Here is an 18,190-nt window from a genome sequence, read left to right on the forward strand (position 1 = left end):
ATGTTGAACATATGTAATATTATGTATGTAATTTGAAGTAATGAAGCGTAATCAATAAGACACTCAATTTCGAATTTTTTGATGATACGTTATTTTGCATTTCATGTGACGATATAAAATGTTTTGGGATTTAGTGATATAAAAAATTTATAAAGGTTGGTCAGTAAGTCTCATATGTTATATAATGTATATTATATTTTAGTTTTAAAGAAGTATCATACTTCTTCTTCTTATTCTTCTTTGATTCAATTTTTATTCAATCTCATATGAGATTCGTAAATATATCCAACATAGCCTATGGTTACTGTGTTAAACAAAAAAGATGGCGCTACCTCATTTTAACCTGATTTCTTATTTGAAATTTTTTTAAAGAGCTTTGGCTTATATTTAATAACAACTAGCTGGCCCCGCAGCCGTTGTCCTGCGTGAAATTATGTGTTTTGAAATGAAAAGAAAGTTGAATTTATCATTTCATTTTTTTTTTTTCAATGTAACGCAGCTTGATAAACAAAATTTTTTGGTTTCTGTTCCGGTGTACAGAAAAGATTGCTTTCCAACTCGTGTGCACGCCACGTATATCTGGCCGTGTGAAAAACATAGAATTTCCAAACTTATTGCACACACTATGCGACTATCCTTGTGTCCTGTTGAGTGTCATCTCAAATGCAATTTTCGCTGGAAACTGAAATGGCAAATCGTTGGAACTCAAAGAAATTCGTTGAATCAAGCATTCAGCCTTTTGTATTCGATAGCTGCGTCACAATCAATCGGGTTCCATTACATAGTTTCGGCGCTTGCAGATTGCAAAACATAATAACGACAGATCAAACTTTGAGACGCAAATGATGCGGTGGCATACCAAGCCTCTCCAAAGAATTTAGAAACTCCACTGGATAATTCACGGCGACGTCTTCAATGGCAAGACGATCGGTCGATTTGTATGAGCGCAAGTCTTTCGGAATTTGACTTTGAATCTTCCAGTTTAAGTCAAGAACATCTGTATTTTTTGGCAGTTAATATTGCGCGTGCATTTAAGGAATCATAGTTAAGATAATTTGGCCAATGTCTGAAGATTGGTGATGAGTTCATCTTTCGTGAATTGATAAACCGCAGATGGAATTGATATCAAACCACCGGAAGCATCAACCGGAATAGACCCATTTCCAATTTTTAGCGAATACGATGTAAAATGTCTTCGACAATGTCATTTTTGTTCGTATATCATAATTGACGCGGATTTAAAGGCTGATATGGTGAAATGATTATCGCGAAAAGTGTGGGAACTTCAGTGGCATTCGAAGTAGCTATCGCATCGTCCAACATTTGTTTCCACTGATTATCGTGTTCCAGCAATTGTAATTCCACACACCATACCATTCACAGTACGCAATACGCCGCGTACATTAATCAGTAGCAACCGAAGGTAGAAGCAATCATCGTTTTTTGGGTGGGTTGTGTAAATTCATCCTAATGCATTAGTTGAGAACACACCTGAATGTCCATCTACTGTTCGGTCTTGCTTTCAGCGTAACTATTTCTTCGACGATGCATTCCATGAATGCAAGGTATTTTCAAATAGAGCAATGTTCTCGTAAGCGGATCACTGACGAAAGTTGAGAAAAAAACTCGTCAATGTTAGTTTTGTTGTTGGCGGTGTTACCACCGGCTGTAATGTATTCTCTGGGCTGAAATAAACTCTTTGGCCAATCTCCATATTAACTGCGAGACACACAACAATCGGAAACCGTTCATGAATTGCAAAAGTAAATATCCTACAAAGCGCTTTATTGCAGTTCACGTATGGACCGTATCGTTTAAGACCATTAAGCGCCATGTTGCTTCCCTTGGTGACGTACTTACAAACGTATTTTATAGATTACACCAAACTGCAATACTAAACATTGATATGAGTTTAGAATGTGAATTAGACAACAGTGGAGAATATAGTACGATCCATATGTTGTCAACTTCGATATTCACTACTCTAAGTTGTATGGTCGTCTGATGAGCTACGACGATGGAGTGGATATCCATCATTTCCGCTTTGCGATTCCTAAAGAAAAGCAAGCGGATAGTGTTTCGTGCATTTATTGTTAGACATATAAACCGAAAAGGGTCCATGAACCGTATTGCTTTCCACCACTTCATATAATACTGGATCTTTCTCTACATCAGGAATTTCCAGAGAAATGATTTCATCAATTTGATCTGGTGTAACCATCATCCAAAGAAGAATGTGTGCGTGCGGCAAACCTCTCTTTTGCCACTCAACAGAGTACATCTAACTAAAGTCAATCAAACATCGTAACTGTTGTTTGAAAAGTCGTGCTGTGCCATCGTGACGATCGCTTACTGATTGACCGCGATCCATAATTCCGCACATATGTCACCGCGTCCTGGGAGTACTTCCTGCCTTGTCTTGGGCTGCAATACTTTGATGTCAAAAAGAACACCGACCGATATTAGGGCGATCTCTTGGTGGCTTCGTAACAAATTTCAATCTGCAATTGACCTCTTTGTGTGAAACACACGTAAAGTTTTCACTGAATAATTTTCAATTGTTCAATTCACAACCTGTCGTAAAGCATCGTAAATCGTAATAGTAATAATTTTTCTCTTGAATAGCCGGAATAAAAAAGCAAGCGATCGAGACTGAACTATTCAAATAATTTCCAAATCAAAATATTGAAAAACAAAACAGAAATTGAAAAAAAATGTTTTTGGAAAAAAGTTACTTTTTGGAATTATCCAATTTGCCGACTTTTCATGAAAAGTATAAGATGTGTTTATTTCTAAACCTTCCTTAATCCACAACGAACAACCTCTTAAAATTTCATCAATATTGGTTCAGCCGTTCTCTTAGCGTTACTAACGAACAAACATTCATTCGTTTGTATGAGAAAAAGAAAAGGACTGTTTTTAGGGGTTTTCCGGCAATTATTCGAATAATCCCTGAACCTAAACGAATATTTTAAAAAAAGAATTATCAAATTTCGTTCAGTCGTATTAAAGTTATGAGCGTACATACATTTTGGCGATTCATTTTTACATACATACATATTTATATAGACGAAGATGTAAGGTTGTTTTTATTGTTTTTTTTTTTTTTTTTTTGAAGAAATGAAATATTGAAATGATTCCTACAAACATGAATTTTGAACAAATGCTTATGATTTGAAATATAATTTTTGTATTTATGAGTTGTATTAAATTTTGACATAAAGAGATAAAAAGTATCCTATGTCCGTCTCCTGGCTCTAAGCTACCTCCCTACCAATTTTCAGCCAAATCTGTTCTGCCGTTCTTGAGTTATAAGTGATGTAACTAACACGACTTTCTTTTATATATATAGAAAATGCTGTCGTCCATAAAATATATAAAAGAAATTCGCTGAAGGAATCGCTCATAACCATAATAGGTTTTATTTAATATATATATAAGCTTCAGACCTATACTTATGTATATAGACATTTATTATTTCAACTGTGAGATCCAATCGCAAATTTATTGCGTTTTTTAGCAATTATTAAAATAAACAAACATTCACGCACAGTATGTTAAGCTGCCAAAGTAGCAGTAAGTCGACAGTTTATTTCCTCTTTCCTCATACTATATTATCAGTATCATTATCAATAGGCTATTAGTAGGACTAAGTGGTTTATTTGTATAAATTTGCATAATAAAATTTAATAAAATCAAGCCAATTCGGGCATAATATATGAAATGTTGGAATTTGTGGAAGAAAAACTTATGGATTTTACACGATGATAATGCACCATCGCACTGAGTCACGATAGTGACCAAATTCCAAGCCAAAAACCAATAAATATCATCGATCAACCACCGTATTCACCAGACTTAGCTCCTTGTGATTTTTTCCTGCTCCTCTAAATGAAACTGGCATTCCACGGAACCCGTTTTTAGTCCATCGAAGAGAAGAGACAAAATTCTCTGAAGAAGCTGAAGGCCATCCTAAAAAGGACGTATCAAAATTGTTTCGAGTGTTGGAAAAACTATATAGCATACAGTATAAGTGTATTGACCTGGTGGGCATTACTTTGAAGACGACAAAATAAATATTGATAAATTTCTATGTATAATGCTTCCAAATTTCAGTAGAAATATGAAAGAAAACAAATACGTAATTTTATTCATTTTAATAGATTATTTCAATATACTGTTTACATTACCAAATGCTGTAATAGTTCTGCCTCTATACTTTATATTCAAGTAATAATAATAGCAAAATGAAAAATTATAAAAATTCTATCAAACAACGCCAACTCCCATGGATAATTTTTCACATCTACGATACTATTGAAAACTCTGCACGAACTTGTTTGTCTACAATTCAATCAGCACCATTCAACCAAATCTATTCCACTCAACTTAAATAACACACAGTTATTGCAATAAAATCGAAAAAACCACAACAAGAGCGTGAATAAAAAAATATTTAAAATCTGTTCACGTAGCTTTCCTGAAAAGTTGTGCACCGAATTTTTTATTATTCACACGAAATGTGTGTATGTCAAAATATAAAAATATGTTTGAATATTGAAGACAGCAATTGTTGTTGGTTGCTGTTAGTGTTATTATGCTCTTGCAATATGCTGTTACAAAGTATAGTAGTTGTAGGTATTACCTATAGGATTATGCATATATAAATGATCAGAGTGACGAGAAAAGTTGAAATCCTGTTGACTGTCCATCTGTCCGTCCGTCCGTCCGTCCGTCCGTCCTTCTGCCCATGCAAGCTGCAACTTGAGTAAAATATGAGATATCTCGATTTAACTTGGTATGCAGGTTCCTTAGTACAAGAAAATTCGAGTTCGTAGATGAGCGTAATCGGACCGCTGCCACGCGCACAAACCACCGAAAACTTATAAAGTGCCATAACTAAGAAATAAATTAAGATGTAAAACTGTAGTTTTTATACAGAAGATCGCTGTAACAAAGGACACCTTTGGGCAAGTTTAATGTATATATCTTCTAAACAACTTAATCTAAAAATTCGACCAATGAATATTAAAAGAACTCCTACCAATGGTGGGAAAATTGATGAATTCAGATGAAAATCCCGCTTTACAAGAGAAGGTGTAAAAATTGGACAATGGGCGTAGCTTCGCTCACCTTTTGGTGTGGGGCCCGTCTAACCGATTTCGACCAAATTTTTTACATGGCATTCTCTCTTTATTTTTATGTCAGGTTGTGAAAATGAGCGAAATCGGACAATAACCACACCAACTTCCCATACAGCACAATTTTGAATTCCAGTTGATGCTTTTACTTTATAGTACACAAATCAAAATTGAAATTCAGAGACAGTACTTCTCTGATTATGGCATGTCTGTATTTGATAAATGAGTTGAATCGGACGTATAATTCCTTTAGCCCCTGTATGCCTAATATAATGATAATCGATCTTCCGGATTCATCAAGCACCAAACATTGAATGGATTTCTACTAAAAGCATATCAGACATAAGTAGTTTCATCGAAACCTCAAAATGGTTTGAGAGAGAAGGTGAAACGTAATAGCAGATACAGGAGGTTCTACGAATAATGTAACAAAATGGCATATCAAGTGCTAACTGAGCCCTATAGACAACAGGGCTACACTCCTATCTACCTACCTACCTGTCCCAATGAAAATAAGAGATCGTGTTTTATTTATAACAATGTATCTTTTTGTCTAAAATATATGCTTGGTTTTACGCCTTAAAGTATTTCTCCTTGGTTTTAATTTTGGCAAGTGGCAAGAGTATAACATGGTCGGTTGCACCCGAACTTAGCCCTTTCTTAATTGTTTTATTAAGGATACATTGTCGTAAAATGTATCGTAGTAGTGCGAAGCCAACAACAACCATATCACCATTGAAAATAATGTCGGCGGTAATCGCAAGAGTGGCGCATACGTCAAAAAATATGTACGAGTATGTTACGATTTGCCATACAGAGCTTTTAACCCAACTAAAACATGCCTCAGCATACAGTTTTATCAAATAATGCGCAATTCAACTGGTAAAGAATAAGGAGTATTGACAATAGTGACGTGTAAGGAGGTTTTTTTAGAAATGTTCTACGGATCGTTAGAACTTTGCGTAAGAGACTATCGATCTAAATCCGGTTACACGCCAGCGAGTTTTAAGGAGAAGTCTAAAAAATCTGAGTAAGTGATTGTATGGGAGATATGTGATATAGTTTTCCAATTTTACCGATTCCAAATTAAATTTCTTTCGAATATCTCAAAAGCTGGAGAAAAACGTATAAAATCCCTAAATAACTTCGCCTTAAAAATCGCTAGCTCGGAACCGCTTTTACGTTTTTTTTTACCCTTGTCAATCGATCCTCTCTAGGGAGCGGAGTAAACGAGAGTCAGCAGTTACAAAAAGAGAAAGAAATGTCTGCTGTGAAAAGTGTTGTCACTAAGTGATGTCGATAAATGATTTGAATTTAAAATTCAATTTATGCACGCAAAGCCCTGCGAATAAATTAACTCTTCTAAGAATTGCTACCAATTTATTACTTTAATTATTATTAATATTTATGATTTACTATAAGTTTGGCCCTCTTACAATAGAAATTTTCAAATCGTGAGCTCATAGAGTTATTAGAATACAGGGCGTATGAGTAACTTTTGTGTGTAAAAGCTTTTTTGGCTTCGTTCTATAAATTGTACAAAAGTTATTATGCACTGAAATATCTCTTTACTCTTTTTGAGAAAAATTTAAGTTTATTAAGACCCCAGCGGGATATGGTAGACATTGGTAAGCGAGCAAGGTAAACGATACAGCATGATTGTATCGCTTACCCCGACCGATGAAAATTAACACGGCGATGTCCTACGAAAAGTAACAGATCACCTTTTACGCTTACCATGGGACGAAGAATTCTTCGATGCCAAAGTAAACGAGGAATTCTTTGATGCCACAGTTAACGATGAATTCTTCGATGCCATAGTTAACGAAGATTTCTTTGATGCCAAAGTAAACGAAGAATTCTTCGATGCCACAGTTAACGATGAATTCTTCGATGCCACAGTTAACGAAGAATTCTTCGATGCCACAGTTAACGAAGAATTCTTCGATGCCATAGTTCACGAAGAATTCTTTGATGCCAAGGTCAATAGGAAAAATTGCATATTCGTATGAAAATAAGTATTATGTGTACAAAAACTCACCTTATAGGCCACTCACACTTTTTGTTAAAAAGAAAAATGCACTAGATTCAATACAATCGTTATAAAGGTTTTATTTTATGCGAAATGCACTTAAAAATTGTTATAACAAAATGTGTTTAAATGAACCGAATTATTACAAATTGAAATAGTTTAAAAACGTTAAATACATATTAAATGTATATGTATGTATGTATATATAAAATGATCAAAGGTTGAAAACATTTTTAAAAACGTTAAATATACATATATACAGACGGGTAACTAGCGGAAAGAACCGGGATGCTGCCAAAGCGGAGATGTTGGTCGCTACTCATTTAGCCATTATGGTTTTCTTTTAATTTTGTGGCTGAGTCTCTTGCCGTTTTTTTTCAAGCAACGAGACTTGAAGAAACTGCGTTTGGCGAGTTTGATAATTTTTTGAATTTGGTGAATATATTCCGATTTGGTGAAGCCTTCAACTTTCACACATTCTACAAAAAAGTTGAAAGAGTATGTTTATAAATTTGAAGCTATGTCCTTCAATGTTAAAAACACGAAATACTTACCAAATAGTAACCAACTTTTTGCTTGATGATTTGACGAAATAATGAAAAAATTTACTTATAAATTTTATTCCATCAATTTGTATTTGTCGTTTTTCACGTACTTACTTGACTTGTAAATATGAACACAGTAGAATTTAGCCGCACAGCTTACTTTTATGCATTACCTGGTATCGAAGAATTCTACATAGAATTTTTTTCGAAGTATTCTTCAAAGAAAAATGTAAGCGGGGAACCATTATTCCGCATAGCTTACTTTTATGCATTACCTGGTATCGAAGAATTTTACATAGAATTTTCTTCGAAGCATTCTTCAAAGAAAAATGTAAGCGGGGAACCATTATTCCGCATAGCTTACTTTTATGCATTACCTGGTATCGAAGAATTCTACATAGAATTTTCTTCGAAGCATTCTTTAAAGAAAAATGTAAGCAGTGAACCATTATCCCGCTGGGACGAGTCGAGAAAGAACGATTTTATACCGAAATATCCACCAAAATCATTCGAACGAACTTGTGCTCTCTTGTCTTCTTTCTAAAATTTGCCTGGCGATTTTCAAGCAGCATATCCTTCACTTTTGCGAAAGGTGGAAGATCATCCAAAACCAGGACCTGCCAACATCCCAAAAGATATTTTATTGAATTATCATTTACATAGGGAGTTTAATTATGAGTTTCTGGTGCTTTTTGTTGCAATGTATGCTAATTTTTATACCCGTACTTCTGGTAGTATATTAAGATATTTACGCAGAAATATTTTTTAAAAATATTATAATGTTTGTTTAGAATTTGGTTTGTAGTAAAATTTTAATATTTCTAAACGTAGAAATATGTACCAATAGAAGCCCCATTCGAATTAGGCTGGATCGTGCAAACAATGGTTAAAATAACAAATCATGTTGAAAACGAAATATCAAAAAAAAAAGTTTCTTCTTCTTTCTTTTTTTAAGTTTCTTTATACAGGTTTCGGCTCTTTGGTGTCATTTAACGATATGTTTCAATATAAAATAACGGGTGATTTTTTTGAGGTTAGGATTTTCATGCATTAGTATTTGACAGATCACGTGGGATTTCAGACATGGTGTCAAAGAGAAAGATGCTCAGTATGCTTTGACATTTCATCATGAATAGACTTACTAACGAGCAACGCTTGCAAATCATTGAATTTTATTACCAAAATCAGTGTTCGGTTCGAAATGTGTTTCGCGCGCGTGTTTTGTTCAGCGATGAGGCTCATTTCTGGTTGAATGGCTACGTAAATAAGCAAAATTGCCGCATTTGGGGTGAAGAGCAACCAGAAGCCGTTCAAGAACTGCCCATGCATCCTGAAAAATGCACTGTTTGGTGTGGTTTGTACGCTGGTGGAATCATTGGACCGTATTTTTTCAAAGATGCTGTTGGACGCAACGTTACGGTGAATGGCGATCGCTATCGTTCGATGCTAACAAACTTTTTGTTGCCAAAAATGGAAGAACTGAACTTGGTTGACATGTGGTTTCAACAAGATGGCGCTACATGCCACACAGCTCGCGATTCTATGGCCATTTTGAGGGAAAACTTCGGACAACAATTCATCTCAAGAAATGGACCCGTAAGTTGGCCACCAAGATCATGCGATTTAACGCCTTTAGACTATTTTTTGTGGGGCTACGTCAAGTCTAAAGTCTACAGAAATAAGCCAGCAACTATTCCAGCTTTGGAAGACAACATTTCCGAAGAAATTCGGGCTATTCCGGCCGAAATGCTCGAAAAAGTTGCCCAAAATTGGACTTTCCGAATGGACCACCTAAGACGCAGCCGCGGTCAACATTTAAATGAAATTATCTTCAAAAAGTCATGTCATGAACCAATCTAACGTTTCAAATAAAGAACCGATGAGATTTTGCAAATTTTATGCGTTTTTTTTTAAAAAAAAGTTATCAAGCTCTTAAAAAATCACCCTTTATAAGAATAAAAATTCATTTAAAAAACTCATGAATTGCACGCATCTTGTCAACGGGGTTCCGAGTATACATATAACGGGTGATTTTTTTGAGGTTAGGATTTTCATGCATTAGTATTTGACAGATCACGTGGGATTTCAGACATGGTGTCAAAGAGAAAGATGCTCAGTATGCTTTGACATTTCATCATGAATAGACTTACTAACGAGCAACGCTTGCAAATCATTGAATTTTATTACCAAAATCAGTGTTCGGTTCGAAATGTGTTATTATCGACAAATTTTGTTCAGCGATGAGGCTCATTTCTGGTTGAATGGCTACGTAAATAAGCAAAATTGCCGCATTTGGGGTGAAGAGCAACCAGAAGCCGTTCAAGAACTGCCCATGCATCCCGAAAAATGCACTGTTTGGTGTGGTTTGTACGCTGGTGGAATCATTGGACCGTATTTTTTCAAAGATGCTGTTGGGACGCAACGTTTACGGTGAATGGCGATTGCTATCGTTCGATGCTAACAAACTTTTTGTTGCCAAAAATGGAAGAACTGAACTTGGTTGACATGTGGTTTCAACAAGATGGCGCTACATGCCACACAGCTCGCGATTCTATGGCCATTTTGAGGGAAAACTTCGGACAACAATTCATCTCAAGAAATGGACCCGTAAGTTGGCCACCAAGATCATGCGATTTAACGCCTTTAGACTATTTTTTGTGGGGCTACGTCAAGTCTAAAGTCTACAGAAATAAGCCAGCAACTATTCCAGCTTTGGAAGACAACATTTCCGAAGAAATTCGGGCTATTCCGGCCGAAATGCTCGAAAAAGTTGCCCAAAATTGGACTTTCCGAATGGACCACCTAAGACGCAGCCGCGGTCAACATTTAAATGAAATTATCTTCAAAAAGTAAATGTCATGAACCAATCTAACGTTTCAAATAAAGAACCGATGAGATTTTGCAAATTTTATGCGTTTTTTTTTTTAAAAAAGTTATCAAGCTCTTAAAAAATCACCCTATACATGTCGTTATGACCTCTTTGTGGTATTAAAGATAGTTCAAATATTTAAAGAAGAGTTTTAAATACCTCGAATATTATTGTGCTACAGGAACTGTTACAGCAGCGTCTCCGTAAACTTCACAAGCTTGCGTGGCATTCTTCCAGCCCCGACTTATTCTCACAAATAAATAATGTGCCTTTGCTAGTTTAAATCAGCAGCAAGAAATTAGCACAATTTACCTTTGCGACTACTTACAATGTCAACCACGAACTCTTTGAGCAAGTTGTCCGGCCTAACGATGGTAAAACAAACTATTCCCAGCAGTCTTTTAGCCACAGGGAAATTACGTTTCTTATACTCTTACTTCTGAGACATAAAATTCTATTGAAATATTACAATAAATAAAAGTGAGGTGTTTATTACGCTGGTTGAATGGTTTGCTGTCTCGTTGATATTTTATGTTATGGGATTGCAACATTTGTTCTTGGTTCGTGGGTTATCTTCGTTTATATTCGTTTGTGTTAATGTTGTATGCTCGATTACATGGCCTCAGTGACTCTTGAACGACAGCCATCGGCGAAATGGTAAGTGCCAAAGAGTGACGAGGACATTTAAGCTAACTTTTTCAGTGATCACAAGTGAAATGACAACGAAATATATAATGGCTCACTTATGGATACATAAGCTTCGTAAGTCTATATTTATCGTACCTCTTAGTCACCAAGCTATACAAACTAACAATAGTGAGTATATGTAAAGTGAATTGTACATCGACTTATACAAGTATTCATAAATTTCGTAGGACAAAAAATTTAGTTGGGCTCGAAACTTTGTGCAAATTTATTACAGTGCTCAGCAAAGCAATACAAACACTGCTTACGACACATACTTGTATTATGGTCTGCACTTTTCGTTTTGAGCTTCTAAGACGAAGTTGGGTACAATGCTGGCATGTACATGGATTTCTTTTATTTTCGTTATGGTGGTAATATGATAAAGAAAGTTTGCATATATTCGCCATATACTGTGCCAAAAAATACCACTCGCCCATTCTTATCCCTCCAGAAATCAAAAGGCGTCAAGCCCAGCTTAATATAGTAGGATCAAAGCCTATTATTCTTTGAATATATGTAACGGGTCTTCCAAGAAATAGTACTTTTTTTCAATAGCCATTCTTCGACAAATCACGCGTAAGGAATGTCAAGCTGTCGTTTAATTTTTGTTTAGTATTGGTTGGCATTTCAATGGAAAGACTAACGCCCGAACAATTTAAAAAAAAACGTTCAATTTTATTGCAAAATTCAAATTGAGAGTAAGCATTCATTATTGAATAATATTCGAGATCGTGTCCAGCACTTAGTAAAAAAAATATAGCAGCAAGAGCTGAGAGTGTACACGAAGACTGAGGAGAGTCGATTTGGCGCTCTTCGCAGCAACGCGGATTGATTTATGGAACGACAAGATTGTAAACTGAACAATCAAACAACTCAAAAACAGCTTTTGCAAAAACTAAAACCATTCGAACTTCCCCAGCTACATCTCTCTGCTTTATAGACTCTCGAAAAGTTTCAGCAAGATAAGCAAATTTTGTGCAGCGATGAGGCCAATTTCTGAATCATTGGGTATGTAGAGCTGTAATTTCATCAAGAAATGAAATGTGGTTTGTAGGCCGGTGAAATCATCGGCCCATATTTCTTCAACAATGATGCCAGTGAGAACGTAACCATCAATGGCTACCGTTTTCGCGCCATGATAGCTGAGTATTTGATACCTGAAATTGAAGCTCGTGATTTCGGTGACATTTAGTTTAAACAAAACGGTGCCACTTCCAACACATCGTATCAATCAATGGATTTATTAAGAAAACGCTTCGGTGAGCAGATAGTTTCACGTTTTGGGACGGTCGATTGGCTAGTAAGTTCGTGTATACTTTTCCCTGTGGGGAGATATTAAGGCTTAAATTTGTACGGAAAATTACGCTTCGCTTCAGGCCTTGGAGCAAAACATCACGCATGTCATTGACCAGTTACCAGTCGAAACGTTCGAAACGAGTCATCGACGATTGCACTCAACGGATGGACTGTCTGAGACTTAGCCGCGTCCAATATTTGAATGAGATAATCTTGAAGAAATAACTGCCAAATAATGTTCTTTCGAATGATAGTAAATATTCCCATTAAATTTTAAGTTTCTGTCTTTTTTTTTTAAGTAGGAAACCTCGAAATAGATCACTATTTATAAGTATGTATATATTTTTCTAAACTTCCTGTGTTCCAAGGCCTCAATAATGAAATGTTTATTAACTAATTAAATGTTAGAAATTGGCAGGTCTTTCTAGTTTGCGGCTCTATTGAGGATTCCAATCTAATGCTGTTCTTTTGATGCTATTATAAAGGTTCTTTGAAGAAGTAAATAAAATATCTAACAAATATGTAAGCGAAGATTTCGCTAGAAGCTTCTATTTGCACTTATTTTTATTGGTAGCTGACATACCACAAAACATTAGATATAATTGGGAACTAAGGTTACTATCTGGTTAAGTCAAGAAGATATAACCCCTGTTCTCAGATATCTACGAAAAATTCGAAGGTATAATACGAGATTTGGAAATATTTATTCTTGGTGTTACTTGGTTCCATTTTTAATTGCTATTTTATGATTTCCACGAAATCAATTGCCGTACGAAGAAGACCAACGTTGTTTGCGGATTTACAATATTTAGTTATGTAAAAGTAAAGAAATATTTGTATGATATTAATAGCTATAGACATAGTAACTATGTATTAGTTATCTGTTTAACAGCAATTGCTGTTTGCTGCATAACATAAATTGCCATATCGAGCCGCATTCGTTGCTTCGGTGAACTGCATGAAATGCCAGGAAAACAGCTCAAGTTAGAAGTAGTTAAACTTTAAATAAGGTCAGCAAAACATTTCAATTTAGAAATATACAGTGATATGTGCAGTAGGGTGTCTGTTATTTCATACATTATGTACTTTACTTTTAATTTAAACCATGTCTAAAACATTTCTCGCTTAAACATTTAAAACATTAATTCTGAAAAAGTGATATTCTAATTTAACCCTCTATAACGTATGGTAGACCACAGGCAACAAACCGTTTCACCTTTCTAAATTCTACTCGTAGTAATTTTTTTCGTCTTGTCAAGCAATGTAGAATGTAGTCTACACTCCATTCCTCTAATCAAGCATAAGCTAAACAAACTAAGTGCCGTTACTTTTTTCCAATGAAGCTTTTTCTTCAGTGAAAGTCGGGCACTGGCCTCAATGTGCGGAAAAAAAATCCGATGCAAAATCCCGAAATGTGCCGCGTTCACTCACACGGTGTGTGAAAAGTGCGGGTTAGCTTTATGCTATACCAAAAACAATAATTGTTTCAAGAACTTTCATTTGTCCTGAAGGATTTCCATTTTACTCATAATTTTGCCCACTTTCTTTATCACTGTTACTCATTGTTTCCTGTAAGCTGTACACTCCCTTTTTTTGTGTTATATGTGTTATAAATAAAAAGTAAAAAAAAAAATAATAATTTCTGTATATTTTTCCCATAAAACTAACCGATTCCACTAAAAATAGTTAATTTGGAGGTTTTGAGTTATAGAGGGTTAAAATTGTCACTTTACCAAAATCTTTTAAACGTTGAACAGGATATATTGTATTAAACTTGCCACGAAGTTTGTGACCATACAAAGTATACATATGAACAATTGATCATCGTGGCCAGCTAAGTCATTTTATTCATGTCCGTCTGTACACACGCGAACTAGTCCCTCAGCTTTTGAGACATCGGCCAGAACTTTTGCACACGTTCTTTTATCACTAAACCCCTGCTTCCTTTAAAAGATATATGCAGTTAAAGTTATACATCAAATGTACTCAGCATTAGAGATGAGCGATATTGCGATTTTTTAAATCACTGTGATTTCAGTGATTGCTATTTTTAAATCACTGTGATTTTATATTGCTATTGCGATCGCAACTAAGTCGACGTTCAAACGTCGTTGTTGTTGTTGTGGCGGCAGATTCTGCCAATTTGACAGCGTTTGGCCGAATAAAAGTCCGGGTCCGTTCCACTTACGTATCCCGACTGTCGTGGGAACGACGGAAACATTTTGTCGTTATTGGCGGCAAATTCTCTTTTGGCTCCTGTAACTCGAGTCAAGGTTTTCCGCCTTTCTTTTCACTACATTTTCGCAAATGTTGGAGCGGTTCGGCTACCTGACACTATGATGGTTTCACACATTTCTTAGAAGGAATTATCATTAGTGTGGTTGATAATTTGTTTGTTTAGAATACCCGCTTTTAATATTTTCAAGACCAAATAATTAACGCGAGTTTCCTATTCTTTGGGAAAATATTAAAAACTCGTAATTTTTTTATTCCATAATTTTTTCTGAAATTAATTAGTTACAATTCTTGTTTTCATCACAAAAAGCTTTCAAATTTGGTTTTAACAATAAGTAAAATTAAAAATTTTATTAAAACAAATTAAAATATTCCATTTTGATTATATTTCATCTACCACTTCAAACATCACACTTCACTTCTTTTCCTTGATACATTTCCTGCCATTATTAAAAATTATAAGAACGTCACACTCAAAACTTCAAACCGCTATGAAGAAAAATATCATATACGATATATACAATACCTTGAAGAAAGTTGTTACTTTTCTGCTATTTGCTATTGTGATCGTAATTCACAGGTTTGAACTGCTATCGTAAATCCCAGCAATTCAGTTTTCGAACTGCGATCGCAATTCACAGGTTCGAACTGCGACCACAGTTTCGAACTGCGATCGCAATCGCAGTTCATAGAAGCGAACTGCTATTTATAAAAAGTGATCGCTTTTGCGATTTGCGATTTTTCAATCACAGTGAAAAAATCACCGGTAGTGAAATATCGCTCATCACTACACATCATACGTATAAGTGAGTTCTGCATTCTATGTTGCTCATAGGCCAAGGAGTACTATATGAATATTTGACACATAACATCAACTGCGTTTAACTTAAAAAAAAATGTTAATCTTTTTCTTAAAGTTGTTGGTTTAATTTTTTGGAGACAAAATCATTACTGCAAAACATCAAATAAAATATATCGGAGAAGAAAATGGGTTTGGCACGATTTAAATTATAAATTAAGAGTTCCTTTACACTGGATCCTTTTATTTAAGGCAAAAAACTATAACTTCATGGGACATGTGCAAACAAAAGTCTAACTAAACTGGGAAATACCGGACACCCTAATATGCATAAATACTCGTACATAGTCGAGGGAAACCAAATTTGAGTGCGATAGGCGTTACTGTTGAGGGGACTACTATAAAATTGGTCGGTAGATTTTGAAATTTAAATATTGGTACCAGCAAACCAGCGGTTTGAAGGTTTTAAAAACGTTCAGTATATATATATATATACTGCCAGTACAGGTGGAGAGTACTTGATGGCTGTTGTTGTTTGTGCTCAATGTTGAATGCCACAGAAGATTCTCCATCGAAAACTGGTAAAAATACATATACAAACTCACTTGTTAAACAATGAAATCATTTCTATCTTGTAGTAAATTTTTTGGGTAAGTTGGCTTTGACAACTGTCAGGCTAATAAGCTGTAGCGAGCATTGATAGTGCGGCGCTTTAGGCACAAATCGGTTTTATAGAGTCAATGTAAAAGTTGCAGTAGCTAAATAGCGACAATTGTACGACGAACATTTAATTGGAATGGAGGTACCAAGGCAACAAAAAAATTCATTTACATTAAAATCGATCTTCAAGAATTTATTGTTAGTGGGGCCTACATACAAACTTCAAAGACAGTTTCATACGTAGTGCTAAAAAAATTTTGCGTACAAAACCACCAACTAATTGAGGCGAGGGCTGTGGAAGAACGATATCGCAAAGGAGGAAGAAGAGTGCTGCGAAGAAGTTTGTAACCACTATATCTTTTATTTTTATTTTCGTAATCACTATGCACATATAAGTTGAGATAATTTAGATGGGCAAACCACACATAATAAAAATATCCGTGTCACTCAAGTTTTATAATAAAAATGTAATTTATTGTTATAGTCTTTAACTTTGTACAATGTTAATTTAAAGTTAAATTATATGTACAATGTTTTAAAATTTTAATTTCGAATTATTAAATAATGGGGATCACAGTGACAATTGCAGCGCGCGGGATTGGTGTCGAAAAACGAAAAGTTGATGTGCGGTGCAGTATCGAATCCAAAAAAATCGGGTGGGGCTGTGCCGGGGCACACGGCCGTTGGTTTTAACGTCAAACGTCTATGGTAGCGAATCGCTTTTTAAAGTAAAAGATTGAAATGAAAACAAGCACGTTGAGGTCGAATTGACGAGGCACACCGTAGTATATTTGAGGGAAAGATAGTACCTCGCTGTGAACATCATAGATTATGTTGATCGGAGCTGAGTTCTGGAGCAATATCTAACCATTTTTCCTCATTTCACAGCAAAGTTTGTTATCGAGCCATCAGGATTTCAGATTCTGTGGCAAAGTTGGGGCCGACAGACTCAATCTGAAATTCGAGCCCGATATAATCTTCCATATCTTTGTCAAACACACTCCAGTCGATCATAGCATTTGTACAGCGGTTGGTTTACCAAATAACGTAGCCAGGCCTTGATAACTGATCTACGTACGAAACCACTCAAGTAATTCGATTTATGAATGAGTCTATTTTTTATGTTGACATTAAAAGCAAAATTGTCGTCTATCCGCCTCGGTAATTGCTGCACCATGTTGTTTACATCGACAGGTACATTGACTAACTGGCCGACTATACCATAGTTTACCTTCGTAGCGTAATCGACGAATTTGCATAAATGGTAATCGCGGTGAAATAAATCGAATGCTGATCGGGTCAAGCAGCGGCAGTCCGCTCGGCTTTGGAGGATAAAGAAAACCATTTGAGCGCGTTGGGATTTTATTGGCATCTATCGATTTGCTACAGGTACTGCATAAGCGAAATTCCGTCACATTTTCCTGGGTTAATTTTGTTTGAAGGAAAGAAATGTTGCGATGTTTCACTTTCTTTAAGTCTCTTTCAAACCAAAGTCGATCAAAAACACTGCAAGATAAACCAAACGGATTGGCTTCAAATACCGTTTTGAAGCGTTTTTGCCCGCTGAACGCCATGATTTTGCATTGCTTCACTTCTACTGATATTGACATCTCTCAATTCCGTGGCAAGTCCAATAGATATAATCGATCGTCTGTTCGTTCGTTATGTCCATAAGTATAGGTATTCCAGTGGTAGAGGTATTCGCGAGCTCGGCAGCAGCAGCTTTGCGACGCTCCCGAAACCGTCTCGCTCGCACGAACGCCGGACATTGGGGTACTTATGCGTGGCCCATAGCCTCCTCTTTGTAACGATAGCCGTAGTTTATATTTCTGGTTGGCTCTTGCACGAACTGTTATATATTTATTATCACTTTCTGGTTATTTTAAATACAAATACTGACCAAATTACACTTATTTTTGTATAAAT

The 18,190-nt window shown here is 35.6% G+C and overlaps 1 long non-coding RNA gene across 1 annotated transcript in view; it reads right to left on the reverse strand.

Moving 5' to 3' along the window:
- Positions 1 to 6,745: 6,745 nt before the first annotated feature.
- Positions 6,746 to 18,190, reverse strand: part of LOC125775724 (uncharacterized) — a 13,786-nt gene continuing 2,341 nt past the window's right edge. Inside the window, exon 2 of the long non-coding RNA XR_007421331.1 lies at positions 6,746 to 8,095. This is a non-coding gene — a long non-coding RNA (uncharacterized LOC125775724). The remainder of the gene's footprint in view (positions 8,096 to 18,190) is intronic.

Source organism: Bactrocera dorsalis, chromosome 1 (genome assembly GCF_023373825.1).
Source record: "Bactrocera dorsalis isolate Fly_Bdor chromosome 1, ASM2337382v1, whole genome shotgun sequence".
NCBI lineage: Eukaryota > Metazoa > Arthropoda > Insecta > Diptera > Tephritidae > Bactrocera > Bactrocera dorsalis.